The sequence below is a fragment of the Suricata suricatta genome, chromosome 2 (genome assembly GCF_006229205.1).
Source record: "Suricata suricatta isolate VVHF042 chromosome 2, meerkat_22Aug2017_6uvM2_HiC, whole genome shotgun sequence".
NCBI classification, from domain to species: Eukaryota; Metazoa; Chordata; class Mammalia; order Carnivora; family Herpestidae; genus Suricata; species Suricata suricatta.
The window spans coordinates 52,603,508-52,621,837 of record NC_043701.1 but is presented as its reverse complement, the minus strand read 5'-3'; positions in this window follow the sequence as shown (position 1 = coordinate 52,621,837).

The following is an 18,330-nucleotide window of genomic DNA, read 5'->3' as shown; positions in this document are numbered from 1 at the left end:
ACAGTTGCAGCTGTTCTGCATCTAGTATTACTCCTCTATTTGTCAGAGTTAAAGCTGGAGTTTGGAAGCCTTTTGTAGTGTCTTTATTTGCCTTTTACTCCACTCTAATTTATATTCCCAAGATTTATGCTTTTCCATCCCTTCTTCTCTGAGTGTAGCCAGGATGGATAAGTTCCTATAGATGTCTTTCACATTTTCTTTCTAAATAAATCTTAGGCTGGTCAACACTGTTGACCTTTTTCCCAACTGCATCCTGGCACTCAAATGTTGCTTGAATAATCTGACTTCTTTAGGGTGCTAGTTCCTTTACTTCTAGCAATATTGATAAAATCTGCAGTATGATTTTGTGTTTGTTTACTAATTTTGGTTTATTTTGTGGCCTTTGGGTATTTACTTTTTTCATCTTCATAAGAGTATGCAAATAGAAGGCAAGGAAACCTTGGTGTTAGACATGTTACTCCTCTAATATAAAGAATGCAAGGGTAGGAAGAATTGTAAGCACTTGGAACAACGTCCAATGTTTGACACCTATTCTAAACCTCTGACTTCTCTTTTGGCTGATTCATTTTTGGTGTATAGGAATGCAACTGATTTCTGCACATTGCTTTTGTATTGAAATAAGTCAGGCAGAGAAGGACAGATACCATATGTTTGCACTCATAGGTCTAACAGGAAAACAGGAGAAACCTAATGAAGGACCAGGGGAGGGGAAGAGGGAAAGAGAATTGGGGAGAGAGAGGGATGCAAAACTTGAGAGACTATTGAATACTGAAAATGAAGTGAGGGTTGAAGGGGAAGGGGGAGGGGGGAAAAGAGGTGGTGATGATGGAGGAGGGCACTTATGGGGAAGAGCACTGGGTGTTGTATGGAAACCAATTTGGCAATAAACCATTTAAAAATAAATAAATAAATAAATAAAATAAACCTATGTTGGAGCTGATGGATGGAGGCATCACCATTTCCACCTTCAGCTGCCTAGAGCCATTCTCAGAAAGCTAACAGAACACCTATAAATCCCTTTCCCCCAATTTTCCCTTACTAAGTATTAGAAACTGATTTCTTATGCCTATTATTTTGGGAGGATTTTTATTTTGGCATTAGAGGGAAGGAGTAAAGTATTTTAAAAATGGATGGATACTGAACAAAGGTACTCACCTAATAGAGTGTCCCATTTCTATTTCTGAGGGCCAGGAGGAAGTTCTGACTGGAACACACTCTGGTTTCTGAATATGCAGGTAGGAAACACTAGAGAGTGGAAGCAAAGTAAAAACAAACAAACATATAAAACCACACACACACACACACACACACAAACACAAACACAAAAACATGTTTGTCATGTTCACTTCTAAGTGGTGAAGCTTGTCACCATCAACTGTTACCTGAGATTTTATTTTCAGATAAATCTGTCATGCATTTATAATAATTTGCCCAGAGTTTATCAATTGACTATTATTTTGATTTGTTGTTATGATTTTTTGTCCCTCCCTCCCCCTGGCTTTTAAAGAGAGTTTTCATAGGAAATTGGGAAAAGATAAGCCAAGGTTGTAGGTACTACCTTTTAAAAAAACTATTTATTTACTTGTTGGGAGAGAGAGAGAGAGAGAGAGAGAGAGAGAGAGAGAGAGAGAGAGAGAGAAAGTGAGTGGGGGAGGGGCTGAGAGAAAGAGAGGGAGAGAGAGAGAATCCCAAACAGGCTCTGAAGTGTCAGTGCAGAACACAATCTGAGACTTGATATCACAAACCATGAGGTCATAACTTTAGCTCAAATCAAGAATCAGATGTACAACCAACTAAGCTATCGAGGTGCCCATCAATATAATCTTAAGTGAGTAGTTTGTACTGATATTTTAGTGCAAAACAAAGAAATAACAACAAACGGAAGACATTTCTAGATAATTTTAAATGCTTAATTTAATACAATAGAAACTTGAAAATTTTATATTGCTATTAATTTGAAAAGACACTATAGGCATTAATAAAATCTATAAAATAATTAACAGTCAGCCATTATTTTTACTTCCCCAATGATTATCACATCTTTATTTCTCTTTTGTACAAACAATTCAAAGATAATTACATGGTTGTCCACCCTTAAATGCTATCATTATTATTATCTTTTTATTAATGTATGGCAAACCATTCAGCTTAGCCTCTAATAAGGAGTTGAATTATTGTTGGAGCCATAGAGAATTGAATGCTTGGAAGTCATAAGCTAAATGACTATGGGGAAAAATGTCATGTTGCTTAACTAGCTCATGTCATACAATAGTTTATTTAGCTCTTTCTATACAGAGACAAGTATCACACAAATTTCTTTAATCTTCTACAAGTCAGATTTCTAAATAGAAATGTTTGAAAATTCCTTACCCATGGCATAGCTGATGAGGCACAAAATGAATTTGAGAAAGCAAACATATTGCATTAACAGGGAAAATTACCCATAGATCAGTGCTAGCAAATAACCATAAGACAGTCATAGGATTCCAAAAGATGTGTATGGAAGTGTAAGAAAATAAAGTACATGAAAGGTTATAATGATATTTTAATTGAAATGTACTTCATAACAATAATAAATACATAAAATTATTTCAAGATTTTTATCTTGAAAAAATTTTAAATTTTCATGCAGTTTTAAAAACAAATACAGATATGCCATGCATCATTTTCCCAGTTTCCTTCAAAGGTAAGAATTTGCACAACTAAACTATAAAAGTATATAAAGATATCGATATTGATATTGATACAGAGCATTCTCATCACCGGAAGCACCCCTCATGTTTCCCATCTAGTCACACTCATCTCACTTTCTACAGCGCATCTCTTACTCTTGGCGACCATTATTATTTTCTATGGTTTTGAAATATAGAGAATGTTATGTAAATAGAATCATTCAGAATGCGCCATTTTATGATTGGCTTCTTTCACATTGTATAATTCCCTAGGGATTCATTGTGGTTGTTGTACATAAAAGTACCATATTGCTTTTTATTACATTTCATTACTTTGTATGGAAATTCCACCGTCTATTTAATCATCCACCAATGATAGACATTTGAATTGCTTCTACATTTTTACTGTTAAGAAAACTAAGTTATGTACATCTATGTACAAGTTTTTGTGAGAATGTAAGTTTTTATTTTTTTGGAATAATTACCCAAGAGTCCAATCATTAGGACATTCAGTTGTTATATGTTTAGTTTTATAAGAAAATACCAAAATGTTTTCCAGAGTTTCTATGCTATTTTAAATTCCCAGCAGTACTATGTGAGTGATCCAATTTTTCTGCATCACCAACAGCATTTGACAGTGCCACACATTTTTTTTTTAAATTTCAGGCACCCTAATAAGTTTATAGTAGTATCTCTCTGTGATTTTAAATTAGAAATATATTGTCTATATGTGAAAACCCTATTTCTGACGTTTTGATAGGAATTTCATTAAGTCTATATACAATTTAGAAGAATTGACATGTTCAGTATGTTACATTCCAATACATGAAGTGGTAATTTTTTATTTTTCTTTTAGGTTTTCTTTGATTTATTTCATCATTTCTTATAGCTTTCACTCTAAAGCATATGCATATTTTTTAAATTTACATCAATATATTTTATTTATTGGGTGCTTTAAAATGATATCACATTTAAAATTTTTTTGACAATGTGATCATTAATACTGTATCAAATAGTGGTGGACTTCTGTATCCTATGAAATTTTGGGGCTACTTATGAGCTTTAGAAGTTGAATTTTTGTTTGTTGGTTTGTTTTATATCTTTCTTAGGCCTTCTATGTAGACAAACACACCACCTGAATATATGGACAACTTTATGTATTCCTTTTTAAATGGTGTGATTTTTATTTCCTTCTCTTTCTTGATTTTGCTGGCTAGAACATTATCACTACACTGAATATGAGGGCAAGCTGGTATTCTGGCTTCCTCTCCACTCTTAAGGAGAATGCATTCAATTTTTCACAGTTAAATATAAAGTCAGCTGTAGGCTTTCACAAACATTCTTTATCAAGTTCTAGAAGTTCTCTTTTGTCTGTAATTTTTCAGGGAATTTTGTTATTGTATTTTTGTTGTGACTGCTTAATAAATAGCTATTGAATTTTGTAAAATGTACTTTTAAAATGTTTACTTATGACAGAGACACACAGAGAGTAAATGGAGAGGGGCAGAGCGGGAGGGAGACACAGAATCTGGAGCAGGCTCCAGGCTCTGAGCTCTCAGCACAGAGCCCAGTGGGAGGCTTGAACTTGTGAACCAGGAGATCATGACCTGAGCCAAAGTTGGGCTGCTTAAGTGACTGAATTACCCAGGTGCTCCATGGAAAATGTACTTTGTCTCAATCGATGTGAGCCTATAGCCTATTATCACAGTACAGTGCTTTAATTAAGTTTCAAATGTGAACCAGTTTATTCTAAAACCTATTTGTGATTTTTAATATAGAAAACTTTTTTATGTTGCTGAAATCTATTCACTGATATTTTGTTAATGATTTTCTCATGTATATTTATGAGTGATATTGGTTTATACCATTTATTTATTTATTTGTCGACTGCCTTTATCTTATTTTGATATCCAGCTAATACTAGCTTCATAAAATTAATTTGCATCTGTTCCCTCTTCTATTTTCTAGAAGACATTGTATAGAATTGGTGTTCGTCTTTTAAGTGTTTAGAAAAATGCTCCAATTATTAGTAATTGATCTTAGTGATATTTTTGTTTTAATTATAAATTCAAACCCCTTAATATTTATAAGTTATTCATTTTCATACTGGCTTAGTTTTGGTAGTTTGTACTTTTTGAAAAACTAATCAAAGTAGTACATTAAGTCTATAAAGCAGTTTACAGCATTCCTTCATTATTATAGTTACTATAATCACAAGGCTAGTTGTAATAACTCCTCTTTCATTGCAGAGTTTGTAACTGTGTAATTTGTGTCTTCTCTTTTTTCTTTGTCAGTCTAAAAATTTGTCAAGTTTACTCATTTTTTCAAAGGATTAACTCTCTATTTCACTGAATTTTCTCTATTGTTTTTCTAGAGTTGGATTTATTGATTCCTACTGTTATCTTTATTAGTTTTATCCTTCTCCTTGCTTTATTTTGTTTTTCTTTTCTAAGATTTTTAGGCAAGACCTTAAATTATTGATTACACACTTAATGTTTGATATATCACGTACATTTAGTGCTAGAAAATCTCCTCTCAAACTGCCTTCATTGTGCCCTAGAGATTTATATATGTTATATTTTTACTTTCGTTCAGTACTATGAATATTTTCATATCCCTTGAGAATTTCTCCATGACTATGAAATATTTGGAAGTTGGTTATTTAGCTTTTAACTGTTTGGAAGTTTTTCTTTAATTTTTTTTTTGTTACTGGTTTCTAAACTGAATTTATTGGGATTGGTGAAAATGCTCTCCATTATTTCAATTCTTTATATTTGTGCATGTTTGTTTTATGATCCAGGATATAGTATCTTTGTACGTATTCTATGATTCCAATAACATGAATCATAGTTTTTTGTTGTTCTTGTTCTTGTTCTTTTTTGAGAGAGAGAGGAAGAGAGAGAGAGAGAGAACGCACCCCCTCACACACACAAGTGTTCACTCTAGCAGGAAAGGGGGAGAAGGAGAGGGAGACAGAGAATCTCAAGCAGGCTCCATGACTAGCACGGATTCAGAGGATGGGCTTGACGTCAAGATGGTAAGATCGTGATCTGTGCAGAAGTCAAGAGTCAGAAGCTTACCTAACAGAGCCACCCAGGCAATTCCCCTTTTAAAAAAAATAGTCAAACAGATCTATTTCTGCTCTGTTTTTCAAATTGGTTAATTTAAATTGGTGTGTCACAGCTTCTTTCTTCTGTTCTGTCTTCCATCCATTGAATTTTAATTTCAGTTATTGTCTCTTTGCTAACACTTTTATTTTGTTCTTTATATATTTTATTTCTTTGAAGAGTCTTTCTATATATTTAATGAGTTTTTCTATTTTTCATTTGTTTAAAGTGTGTTCATAGTTCCCATTGCAGATGTTATCATAGTTGCTTTAAACAATTTGAGATAATTCTAATATTTCTGTCACTTTGGTATTGGTGTCTATTAACTGTCATTTTTTTTCATTCCATTTAAGGCCATCCTGTTCTGTGTCTAATGAATAATTTTCTATTGAGGACCACACATTTTTAATGTTATGTTATGAAACTGTAGATCTTATTTAGCCTTTTGTTTTAGCCAGATTTCCCTGACATCGCTCTAGCAGGAGATGGGAAGGTGGAGATAGAGCAGCATCTAGATACCAAAAGGTAGAGCTAGAAGTCTGGGTTTCCCAATTGGCGTCCTTTGACTTCTAATGCCAGGAGGCTTACCAGTTACCTTATAAAAAGTGGGGGTGCTTTCTTCCTGTTCTCCACATGCCTTTTCTGGTACCACTGGGGAATGAGGTAGCCTCTTTGCTGTCAGATGGTGGTGAAAGTCCTGGTTGTCCACTTAGACCTCTGACAACATCCTGGCAGGTAGGGGCATCACCACTGCTCGGTGGAGATGAAATTCCAGCTATTTGGTCTCTTGTTACAGCTTACAGAGTGTGGGATTCCAAGTTCTCAACATGGCTTTGTTGACATGGGAGGAGTTGAGATCCCAGGTTTTCTGTGGTATTTGGCTAGAGTAGAATGATTACTTCATAAATTCTTTGTCTTGCTGTGATGCTTCTTCCCTGATCCTTTGGACAGAGAAAGCACACTTTTTGTTTGTTTTTTGTCTGTTCCACTCTAGTTGCCTTTTTCAGGTGGCTGACTTCTTTCATTCAAAGTATGGGAACATGAGGCAAAAAAACATGCAAACCAGAAACCTAGGTGCTCACCACCACATTGTTCCTTGGGTTTTGAGGACCTGGGCCAATCTCTTCTACTCATCACCTTTCAGCGTCTTCTTATGTTCATTTAATATACAATATTTTAGTTAGCAGGGGGACTAGAAAAAGTACTTTGGCTTCATCTTGCCTGAAGGATAGCTCTCCAGTATCTAGTACTTTTCATTTCAATCATTTAAACAGTTAATTTGAATATTCCTATTGTGGCAACATGGACATAGCATACAGTTTACCATTTTTACCATTCTACGTGTATAATTCACTGGCAATAAGTACACCTGCACTATTATAAAATCATCACTATCTATTTCCAGAACATTTTATCATTCCAAATATAAACTCTGTACTATTTGAACAATAACCTCCAGTTCCTGGCAACCTCTATTACAATTTTCCCTCTAGTTCTTGGCAAATTTTATTACAGTTTCTGTCTTTATGAATTTGACCATCTTCATTACCTCACAAAAGTGGAATCTTACAATATTTGTATTTTTGTATCTCGCTTATTTAACTTAGCATAATATTCTTAAAGTTTAACCATGTTGTAGCATGTGTCAGTACTTTATTTGTCTATATGGCATTAGAACATTCCACGTATGTATATCCAACTTTTTTTTTAAATCCATTCATCCACTGATGGGCCCATGGGTTATTTCCATCTTTTGAGTATTGTAATGATGCAACAAACATTGATGTGAAAGTAGTTCTTTGAGTCTCTATTTCCAATTCTTTTGGGTGAGTAAGTAAGATTGCTGGATCATATGATAATTCTATATTTAAGTTTCTGAGAAGCAGCCAACGTGTTTTCCACAGTTGCTGTGCCATTTTATATTCCACAGAAGTGCACAACAGTCTCATTTTCTCCACATCTTTGCCAGTGCTTATTTGTGTGTTTTTCATGTTTTTATATTAATTATCCTAATTGATATGAAAGAAATTTTACTGTTCTTTTGGTTGGACATCTTTTCACATGCCTATTGGTCAATTGTATATCTTTTTTAGAGAAAGTTTGTTATGGATTGAATTGTAACCTCCAAAAAATCTATGTTGAAGTTCCGATACCCAATATAATAGAATGTGACCTTATTTGCAAATAAGGTTTTTATAAAAGTAATCAAATTAAAATAAGTGCATTAAGATAGGCCCTAATCCAATATGATGTACATCTTTAAAAGAGAGGGTATTTGGATAAGAGACAGACATACAGAGAGGGAAGATTATATGAAGATACAGAAGGAGAAGATGGTCAGGGGAGTGGAATAATGTATGTACAAGCCAAGGAATGCCAAAGGTTTCCAGAAAACAGCAGAAGCTAAGAATTACAAGGAAAGATTTTCTCCTAGAGCCATCAGGGAGATCACGGCCCTGCTGACACATTGATTTTTACTTCTGATATCTAGAACTTCTGTTGTTGTAAGCCACCTAGTTATTTTGGTATGTTGCTATAGCAGTCTTAGGAAACTAATACAGGTTTTGGTAAAAAGAGTGATTCTAGAGGAAGAGTATCTTGAGAAAGAGTTTTCTAAATGGATTCTGGAGTTTCTGGAATTGATTCTCTAATTTAGTTATCAAGGCAGTGATAACTCTATTTCCAATAGGAAAGAAAACATGATGGTGTGGCTCTAGAAGTACACAAATTATCACCACTAAATACTCCTAATTACATAATGGACAGTGTCCTGAACAACTGTGGGTTTGATCTCTGTTAAATTCATGAGTCTAATGAAAAAAAGATGAAGTCAGGGACACAAATTTCTAGCTCAAGTATGGCATAAATACCTGAAAACTTCCACATTTGCCCTGAAAGAAACTATATCTCCTGTAGCTATAGAGCTGAGATTTTTTAAAAAAATCTCCAGAGTCTCATCCTGTGAGTGGCAGAGTTAAAATGGAAACAGAATTCCTAAATTCTTAGGCTGTCCACTGTTGAAATGATGACATTGACTAGGGAGGAATGGGATCCTCAAAATTAGAATGGGCACATAGAGGCAGCTCTTTTGTACCTAGGGACACTGATCCTCTAAATTCTGTCGAGCTTTCTTGTCAGCAGAAGCGACTGTTCCATCCCTAAGGACATTAACCCTTCTTTGCCTGCAGAGATTGTAATGTCCTCCCTTGAGGTAATTGCTTTGCATGACACTGCTGATTCTTTTCTGGCCACACCCCCAATGGCCTTCTTTGCTCCAACAGCTCAGATCCCAGCAAGCTCTATAATATGAGTTATATAGTATGACCCATGAGGTACACTACACTCTAAAAGGCCTGGATTTTTTTTTTTTATCAGTTCATACAAACAGAAATCTAAGGAATAGGTGTGGGATGTGGGAAAATGGTAGAAAGAATATAAGGTTGGATCAGGCCAATTTATTTATATACATCCATGAATCAGAGATTCTGGATTTAATGTTATAGCTTGAAGGGTTAGTAAGAGCTATCTATCATTCCACTTGGTTTATATAATGTATCAAATGTATTCAAATATAACAAAAATATAATCAACTGATGGCTAACACTAAATAACATTGAAATGGTAGGACTATTTTGGTATACTATGGAGTAAAAGATACAAAGACTCAGGAAGATTGTGATGTTAAAAAAAATATTTATTATATGGGACCCATTCATCCCCTCATGAGGGTCCAGACTCCAAACCATGACTGGTCCAGACATTTTCACTTGAAGCCTTTCCTTGAAGCCAAGTGATCAATTGGATTTTAGCTCAAGTTTATCTCACAGCAGACCAAGTGAGTGCCCAAATCCATCCCATGGTTGTTTCCTTAGTTCCAGATTGTGTAATAGGAATAAACATACAAGCAACTGACAAAATCTTCATATCAGTTCATTGACCTGTGGAACTAGGGTTCTTATGATAAGAAAGAGCAACTGAAGTCATTAAAACAGCCTCTACTAAAGAAAACAGTAAACTTTTGGAAGGTAAACCTTACATTCCTTGAGTGCCTGTATTGTGGTGTTTTAACCCAGAAATCATTGCCAAATCCAATGCCATGAAGTTTTTCTCCCATTTTTTGTCTATGAATTTTATAGTGTTAGTGATTAAGTTGAGGTCTTTGATACATTTTGAGTATTGATTTCAATAATGAGCAAAATTAATTTGAAAATTCTGGATAAAAGAAGCCTATAGATTTTTCTTTAATTGACTATTTAAAATCTTGCTAAACTTAATGATTATATTTCACACTGACTATTTCAAGAAACATTAGTAGTTTTAATTCTAAAATAATACTTATGAACTAGTTTAAAAAAAGAAAAGTTAATTCACAAGGAGATAATATAAATGTCCCACAAACATATGGGCTAATTGAATTAAATAGATACCATTTTCAATGTGCTCATTATTTAGGGAATAAATTTTGTCCTGTTTTTCTCTGGAGATAGACCTGCATCTTTACATAAAGCCAAGTTAGTTATCTCGGTGGGTGCATGGATGCATTTATGTATGCATAAAATACCAATTCTTAAAAAGTATAAGCTAAGTAAACTCCAGAGTATGTATGTATATATATATATACATCTATATATAATCTTGCTTGCAGCATGAGCCTTTAGCTTGGAATCACAGAGAAGAAGCATGTACACAGAATAAGTATTTAATATTTGCTTTATGAATGACAAAGCATTTTATAAGAGAAAAATCTGGTTTAAATTGTGTCCAGTGTCTAAGCTGGGGAAGTCAGAAAAGCAGATACAAAGGTTTTGTGTTGTTTTGTTTTTCTTACAGAAATATGTGGTAACATTACTTGGTATATCCCAGAAAGAAGCTGGATTTCTCTTCTAATATCCTGTGTCCTACAATGACAGAATCAGGGAGACAATTAAAGGGAAAAATGGGGGGAAGTGTTAGCAGTTTAGAAAACACTGAGTGCCAAACACTGTGCAATATCAGCCCAATTGATTGATGGTCAGAATAAAACAGCAGAGGGGCACCTGGGCCAGGAAGTGCCTCTAAGAAAGCCTGTGGGCCTGTGTCGGTACACTTATGGAGTCTAAATATAACTCTTCCCCCCACGGCTCACCCAGAGTAGGAGTCATGGGCAGCTCATTGTACCCAGTAAGCACGTTCTTTAGACAAAGGCATCAAACTGCCACAGATCTTCTCTGTTTAATGTTGACTTATCAGTGCTGAGAAGTTTGCAGGGCGTGAAGAATGAAGGACATATGGTTGTAATGCCGGCTAATCACTGACATCTTGAAAATAACAAAGATAAGGATTTCTTAATCATTAAGTATTAGGTATGATTGTCAACCACACTATGTATATATTTTTAACTTTATTTATTTGTTTTGACAAAGAATGTGAAAAGGGGAGGGACAGGAAGAGAGGGAGAGAGAGGGAATTTCTAAGTAGGCTCTGCACTATCAGCATGGAGTCCAATGTGGGTCTGGATCCCATGACTGTGAAATGAAATCAAGAGTTGGGGGCTTTTAAAAAAAAAATTTTTATTGTTTATTTATTGTTAGAGAGAGACAGAGTGTAAGTAGGGGTGGGGCAGAGAGAGAGGGAGACACAGAATGCGAAGCAGCTCCAGGCTCTGAGCTGTCAGCAGAGCCTGATGCGGGGCTCGAACTCACAACCTGTGAGGTCATGACCTGAGCCAAAGTCAGATGCTTAACCGACTGAGCTACCCAGGTGCCCCAAGAGTTGGGGGCTTAACTGACTGAGCCACCTAGGAGTCTCTGGATATAATTCACATATTCAGTGCATGGTTAGGCGTTTCAAATAACTCTTTTTGGTGACTGTATAATAACCAGCATGGAACTATGCAAACACCTTAGGTAATTCCAGAAACAAGCATTCACTATACTCCTCTTCCTAATCCTCTCTCTCTCCTTATATCTCTCATCTTGGATTCCCTGGGTTACCCCACTTCATACAAGAAAAATACATCTTACGTTTCAGAACAAAATTTCTTACAGTGGCAGAGATCTTCAACATCTTTGAGAAAGCACTTCTAACATTCTAACCTCTGATTTCTTAGATCTGTCTGATTCAAATGACCAGAACATTCCATCTGCTATACCACTAACCCTTGCGACCACAGCTTCAACCTTTTCCTCACAAGAGATTTCCTTAACCCTGAAAACTAACTCTGGAATATCCTGCTTTTATAGCATCCTCACTCACCTGGTCTGCTCTCTTACTCTTAAATTTTTCATTTTGTAAATAGAATTTTTCCTTTTCTTCACCAAGTACAATATCCCAAATGTGACTTTATTTTCACTCCCATGAAGTTTTGAGCCAATGGCTTGATGATCTAGCTGTTTTCTTGTTAATATTCAAAATGTTCACAACTCCAAGTTGGATACATGTGGCCATCTGCCCTTTGCATTTATACTCCTGGGATTTTGAGGCCTGAGAGAGAATACCACATGACTTTAGAGACATATAAAGTCAGATTTGTGGCAGTTGGTATTTCCTTGAGTCTTAATCTTGACCAGGAAGCCTGTCATATAAGCTTATCTAGAAATTCTTTTGGTATCTTGCACTGGTTGTTCTGTATTCTCCCCTTCCAAATCCATTCCCACATCTTTCCAGTCAGCAAATCACTGAAAATAGAAAATAATAAATAAAGCTCACACTACATTCTAGTATGTAGTATGTAGTGTAGAAATAGATTGAGTTTAAAACAGAGCCCAAAGTACAGAACCAAATGCATACAAACTAAAGTACAGAGTAGAGCTGGCATTTCAAAACCATGAAGAGGTAGATATTGTTAGGAAAACTGACCAGCCGTTTCTATGTTTCACTCATGTCTACAGTTGAAGCATGAAAACCTTTGAATTTAGGTCATTGGAAATACTAAACTACTCGTGGTTCTCAGAAAATTACTGTTTATGCCACATCTCCAGGCCCCTGAATATTGCAATTCCTCTGCCTCAGATACCCCTTATGATAAATTCTGTCTTAGTCTTCTGCTTTAAATTTGCTTCCAACTCCCCCAGGCCTAATTCTTGCCCTCCTGGAGCTCCTTAACATCTATTTGCATATTTTTTTCTGTTATTTCATTGTTTATAACCATGATCTGTCCATATCTGAAATTCCCTCAGTCATAAGAAATGTATTCAGTCATGTTTGTCTCTAATACCAGCCCCAGTGCATGATGGGAGCTAAGCAATATACTAAGTTTGAATAGAGGATCTTTCATTCTACAAACGTCTTTTAAGAGTCTATTATTAATGTGGAGGATGCTGTGGGTTATGAGAGACAGAGCGATGATAAATAAGATCAAAGATCTGTCCTGGAGTGGCTTCATAGACCAGTGGTTGAGGCAATTTGGAAAAAAATTATTATAAAAGAAAAAAAAAAAGATCTGGATGTACTTAGCCTGAAAAACAGCACCATTAGAGATGATTTAATAACAGAGTGTGATCATATTAAGGCTAGAAAAGGAGATGCATTAAACAGTTCTTTATCTTTCTGAAGACCTAAAAAGCTATTAAGTACCATATGAAGAATGTGTTTCTATAAATATTTCTTATAAAAAAATAGGTTAACTCAGGGTTCACAATTATTATTTCTGGTGCTATTTCAAAATAAGGATGAATTGACTTGTATATAATTTTTTTTCCTGACTGGGGATCATAGTGGAAATACTTTCTCCTTTTGCACATTCTTTTATGCATATTTTATATTTTTAATTTTATTAATGCTTGACAACATGTTCATAAAGATATTTATTTGACTTCATATTGACATTTAATGATCATCAGCCTGAAAGTGAATGATAGCACATATTGTAAGGCTCTCTTGTATAAAATATTTATGGAATTATAAAATAGATCTTATACATTTATGAGTATTCAAATGTTCCTGTTCAGTTATTATACTAAAGATAACTCGAGAATGTCATTTCTATTCCAGGGGATTATATGCATATGATCTTTGATACAAAGTCACACTTCAACAAACTAGATGAATTCAGACCTTTAGAAGCTGTGACATTTGCATATAAATTTAAACTCTGCCATGAGCTATAAGAATAAATTAATAATCCAATTTAAATATTTGACAGATATGTCTCATAAGAAATATGGTATTGAAAGATATATTATAGTAGAAATACAGTAAGAAAGCTATTCTTCCTAATAACATTTAATTTACTATCACAAAAATAAGGTATATGGAGTCCAGGCAATTTTTTATTAGAGATCTAAAACACACATCTTTAATCAAAGAAACTACCCTAAGGCAGAAGTAATAGTCTCATTGACAATTAAGGTTAATTCATAATTTTTGTGGTAGTGAAGGAGAATGATTCTGTTTTAAAGAGAAAATTAGGAAAATATTCAAATTAAAAGAAAAAAAACACTAGCAAGAATTACTCATTAAGCAAAACATGTTTTAAATGTACATGCCTTAGTATAATTTTAATTTGGTAGAGACGTTTCTGGATCAGTAAGTTGAAGCTAAGTGCTCAATTTTTACTTACCTTCTAGAATAAGAGAGGCAGGAAACTTCCAAAGTTGTCTTATTTTTCTTGATTTAGGTTTTTCTGAAAATAAATCTGGTTACATATAAGAAATGGTATGTTATTTTATTGCTTATATTCAAATACATGTCAAGGATTGTATGACAAATAATAGATTCCATGAAGTACTTAACCCATGTATCAGTATGAGAGCATGTCAATAAGTTTGCTCACAGAAAAATTTAATTCACCTAGTTAATGAACCATAAGAGCAACTTCATATGTATGATTATTTTGAAATATCATGGAATCATGTTAGCATGCTGAGATTTGACTTCATTTAGTTGACAAATTGTTGCTCAGTTTTGCACAATCCTATCTGTAATAACTAAGAAGAAAGAAGGGAAAAGGAAGAATTTACATAAAGTGTTGAAATATTTTTTAAATGTCACCAGCATTTTTGTATTTATGATTCCCTGATACGCTTTCAGACATCTTTCTTTAAGTTGACCTCTGCTTGTTTTTCAGCTTAGTGTAGCCCTTGACTTCTGCTTGTTTTTACAGCTTAGTGTAGCCTTTGACCTCTGCTTGTTTTTCAGCTTAGTGTAGCAGGGCTTTTTGTATCTGTTAGTTTGTGTTCACTGGGAGGAAACCTGAGCATGTGATGACAAAGCTGATTACTTGTTTGTCAATGATCCTTGTCCTTTGCTTGCTCTGTGTGTAGGCCAATGGGCTGTGAGATAATAAAATTAATTAAAGGATAGTTTATCGGCATAGATCTATCCAAAGCAAAAGGAAATCACTATTTGAAATTATTTCCCAAATGCCTGCTATTCAACACTTGAGTTAATAAGTTCCTTTACAAATACAAAATGAAAGAATAGGATTTATTCTCTTCTTTTTGTGAATTACTTTGCCAAAGTAATCACACTGACTGCATCCCAGAGTTTTTGGGGGATATAGCAATGGATGGTACCGAATGTAATTAATTGAACTAGAGTGTCAGAACAAGTATGGAAATCATGATGCATTATAGCTGATTAGCTTACATTAGTTAATAATATATATTCAAACTATTTTACTCCTAGGTATGTTGTTTTTATATTATCTGTGCTGTTGAGGTTCTATATGTCTATTGAACCCGTGTGGTGGAAATAATGTTCCAATGTGTGATACTGCAGATCATGTTGGTAGCTTGATATCAGCCATGGTAAAAAGAGTTGCACCATGGAAATCAGGATTTGCAATATTGTTCCATTGACTATTTAGTATTAAAACAATGATGGAGAAATATAATTATGTAGATTAAGCTTAAAAGTGTGCGATGTTGTAGTACTTGAGTCACATTAGGAACATAAACATAGAGGAAATATTTTGCTTTAGTATTAGGAAAGTAATATTCAGTTTAGCCAAAAAGTCACTCCTATCAATGATGAATAAGTAAAATCTCAACACATGTATGTCTGTATTATCTTATTGTCATCTTTTCTCAAAAGTGTAAAACGAGCATCAGCCAACAGCATTCATGTCAGAACTACACTCATGTGTCAAGTTCAACTACAATTTAGCTACACATATAAAAACTTGGTAAAAATATCAATGAACAATTGTCTGAGAATGAAATGGACACATGGACTTATAAAAATATTTTATCTTCATTTGTAAATTGTATGTTGTACCTTGTTTACATCAGTAAAATTTATAGCAAACTAAATATATACAAATATATATTAACTTAAAAGTATACAGTTAATATATTTAAAAATATAAATTTGTAAAAAACTGTGTGTGTCTATACATAATGTTTTAAATCAATTGTTAACATTTGCTGATACTACTGTATAAAATACAAAAAAAAAAGAAAAAGTCATAGTTCAGCAATTTATCTCAGTATCCTTAGTTCAGCTAAGTACAAACAGTATTATTTGTTCAGATTTCTCTCTCTCTGACCAATCCAAGACCTCTATCAAACAGAGAATCAGAAAAAATATTGATGTAATACCTTATGTTGTAAACTCCAATAAAAATTACTGCTCAATATATATATAATGAAGTTTGCAAACAAACTATCTAGAACTATCTAGAATATAATTTTAATTAATTACATGACACTGATTCATCTTTTTCAATCTCTTTGTTAAAACTAACACCCATAGAGAAAAAACAAAAGAATGAAAGGAAGAAAGAAAGAAAGGGAGAAAGAAAGAAAGAAAATAAGATAGAGAGCAAATGTTAAAATAGCATTGCCATTTTTCAATGATGTAACACATTTCACAATGAATTGCCATTAATTATAGACAAATGGGTCATAGAGAGTGATATTTGGTTTTAACCAACCTCTAAATGTTTGCTATAAAGAAGCTTTCCCCAATAGGGAACTGACATGTGCCTTCTATCCATGCCCATCCTCTAACCTTCTATCAGGGAATTAGGCCTGTCAATGGAGCAGAAAGCTCCATTTATCTCCCACAGAGTTTCTTTCAAAGAAAGCCCATCTCATTTTCTACATCCACTCAGGAGACTGCAGTTTCAGGTAACACAAAAGTCTCAAGAAAAAAAGGAGCAGAATGTACTATATTAAATAATGGTGTGTTGGATAAGATGAAAAACGCAAAAAAGTATTAGTCTTCAAGGCACACTTGTTGACAAAAACAGTAATGCAGTCCATTTATTATTGTTAAAAATCACAACTCTTGGTATTTTGTGGACAAATGACAGTGAAATGTATAAAATGATATTCAATCAAAGACATATAAAAATAATACTTTGAAATGATTTTCACAGTTAAAAAAGTAAAGAGAACAAGTCAAAGTTTTGAAAATCTACAACTAAACTTTAAAAAGTAAGGAAAATAAAAGTCAAATTTTAAAATTAGGATATGAAAATCTGGTTGTGACTGATGATCATCTGTTTTAAAATAAATACAATTGGCGCAGTCAAAACACTGAACGAGTAGAATATATAAACTACGGAAATCACTCCAGTAGGTTGGGGCTTATAAATTTTTTGTGTATTGCTATGTTTTTAGATTTTGACTTTCTGTAATAAGTTTCTTCAAAACCTAATAAGGCTCAAACTGATTGGACATTGGAAACAATGAATAGACAAAAATAAAGTTATGAAAGTCAGAAAAGCACAGGTCAGATGGTGACATGAGCTAGAAAAATATTAGTTTTTCATGACCAGAGGATTTCCATTGTAATCAATTTTAGTTGATTTTTCTTTTAGTTTCTTGGGTTCTATCAATTTGTTTTATAAGACTAGCATAATTGTGATGGCCAGATTTAAAAAAAAATCACAAAAAAATCATGATGGTTCTCAATCACAATGTATACATACACTATAATGAAGGATTCTATATATCTAAATTAATAATAAATGATGATGAAAGTATTAAAAAACAGCAAGAGTAACCATGCAGTATTAATAGATTAATTAGTTTAAAACGGGGAGATAATTTGGGAAACTTCTTTTTTTATTATGTTTAGAAAGTCATTGAAAAGTTAACATTTTTCATTATAAAATATCAATATAAAGAGAATATTACTTCTTTATTATGCTATATGGTTAATGGCACACATCATAAAAAATGCTGGAGGCACCTGGTTGCTGGACTGAGTGTTTGACTTAGGCTCAGGTCATGATCTCACATCATGATACCCGGCTCAGTGCTGTAGGCACAGAGCCTGCTTGAGACCCTCTGTCCCTCTCTCTCTGCCCCTCCCCCACTGTGCTGTCCCCAGAACAAATAAGATAGTAATAGAAAAAATGCTGAAGCAGTGCAGGCTTCACCATTAAAAGCTTTAAGAAGACTTAGGTTATTCATTTTCATCACTACAGAACATTTTTTTTCTTGGATTCTAGCCATTTCAATAGTGTATGAAAAAGTAATTAAATGTACTCATCAAAATTGAGTACACACCATTATTATTATTTGCCAGGGGAAAGACTTTTTGTGCCTAAAAAATTCAAACAAATCTACTGAAAAGACTGGAACTACAAAACATAAAAACCAAAACAATTAAGTTGGAAA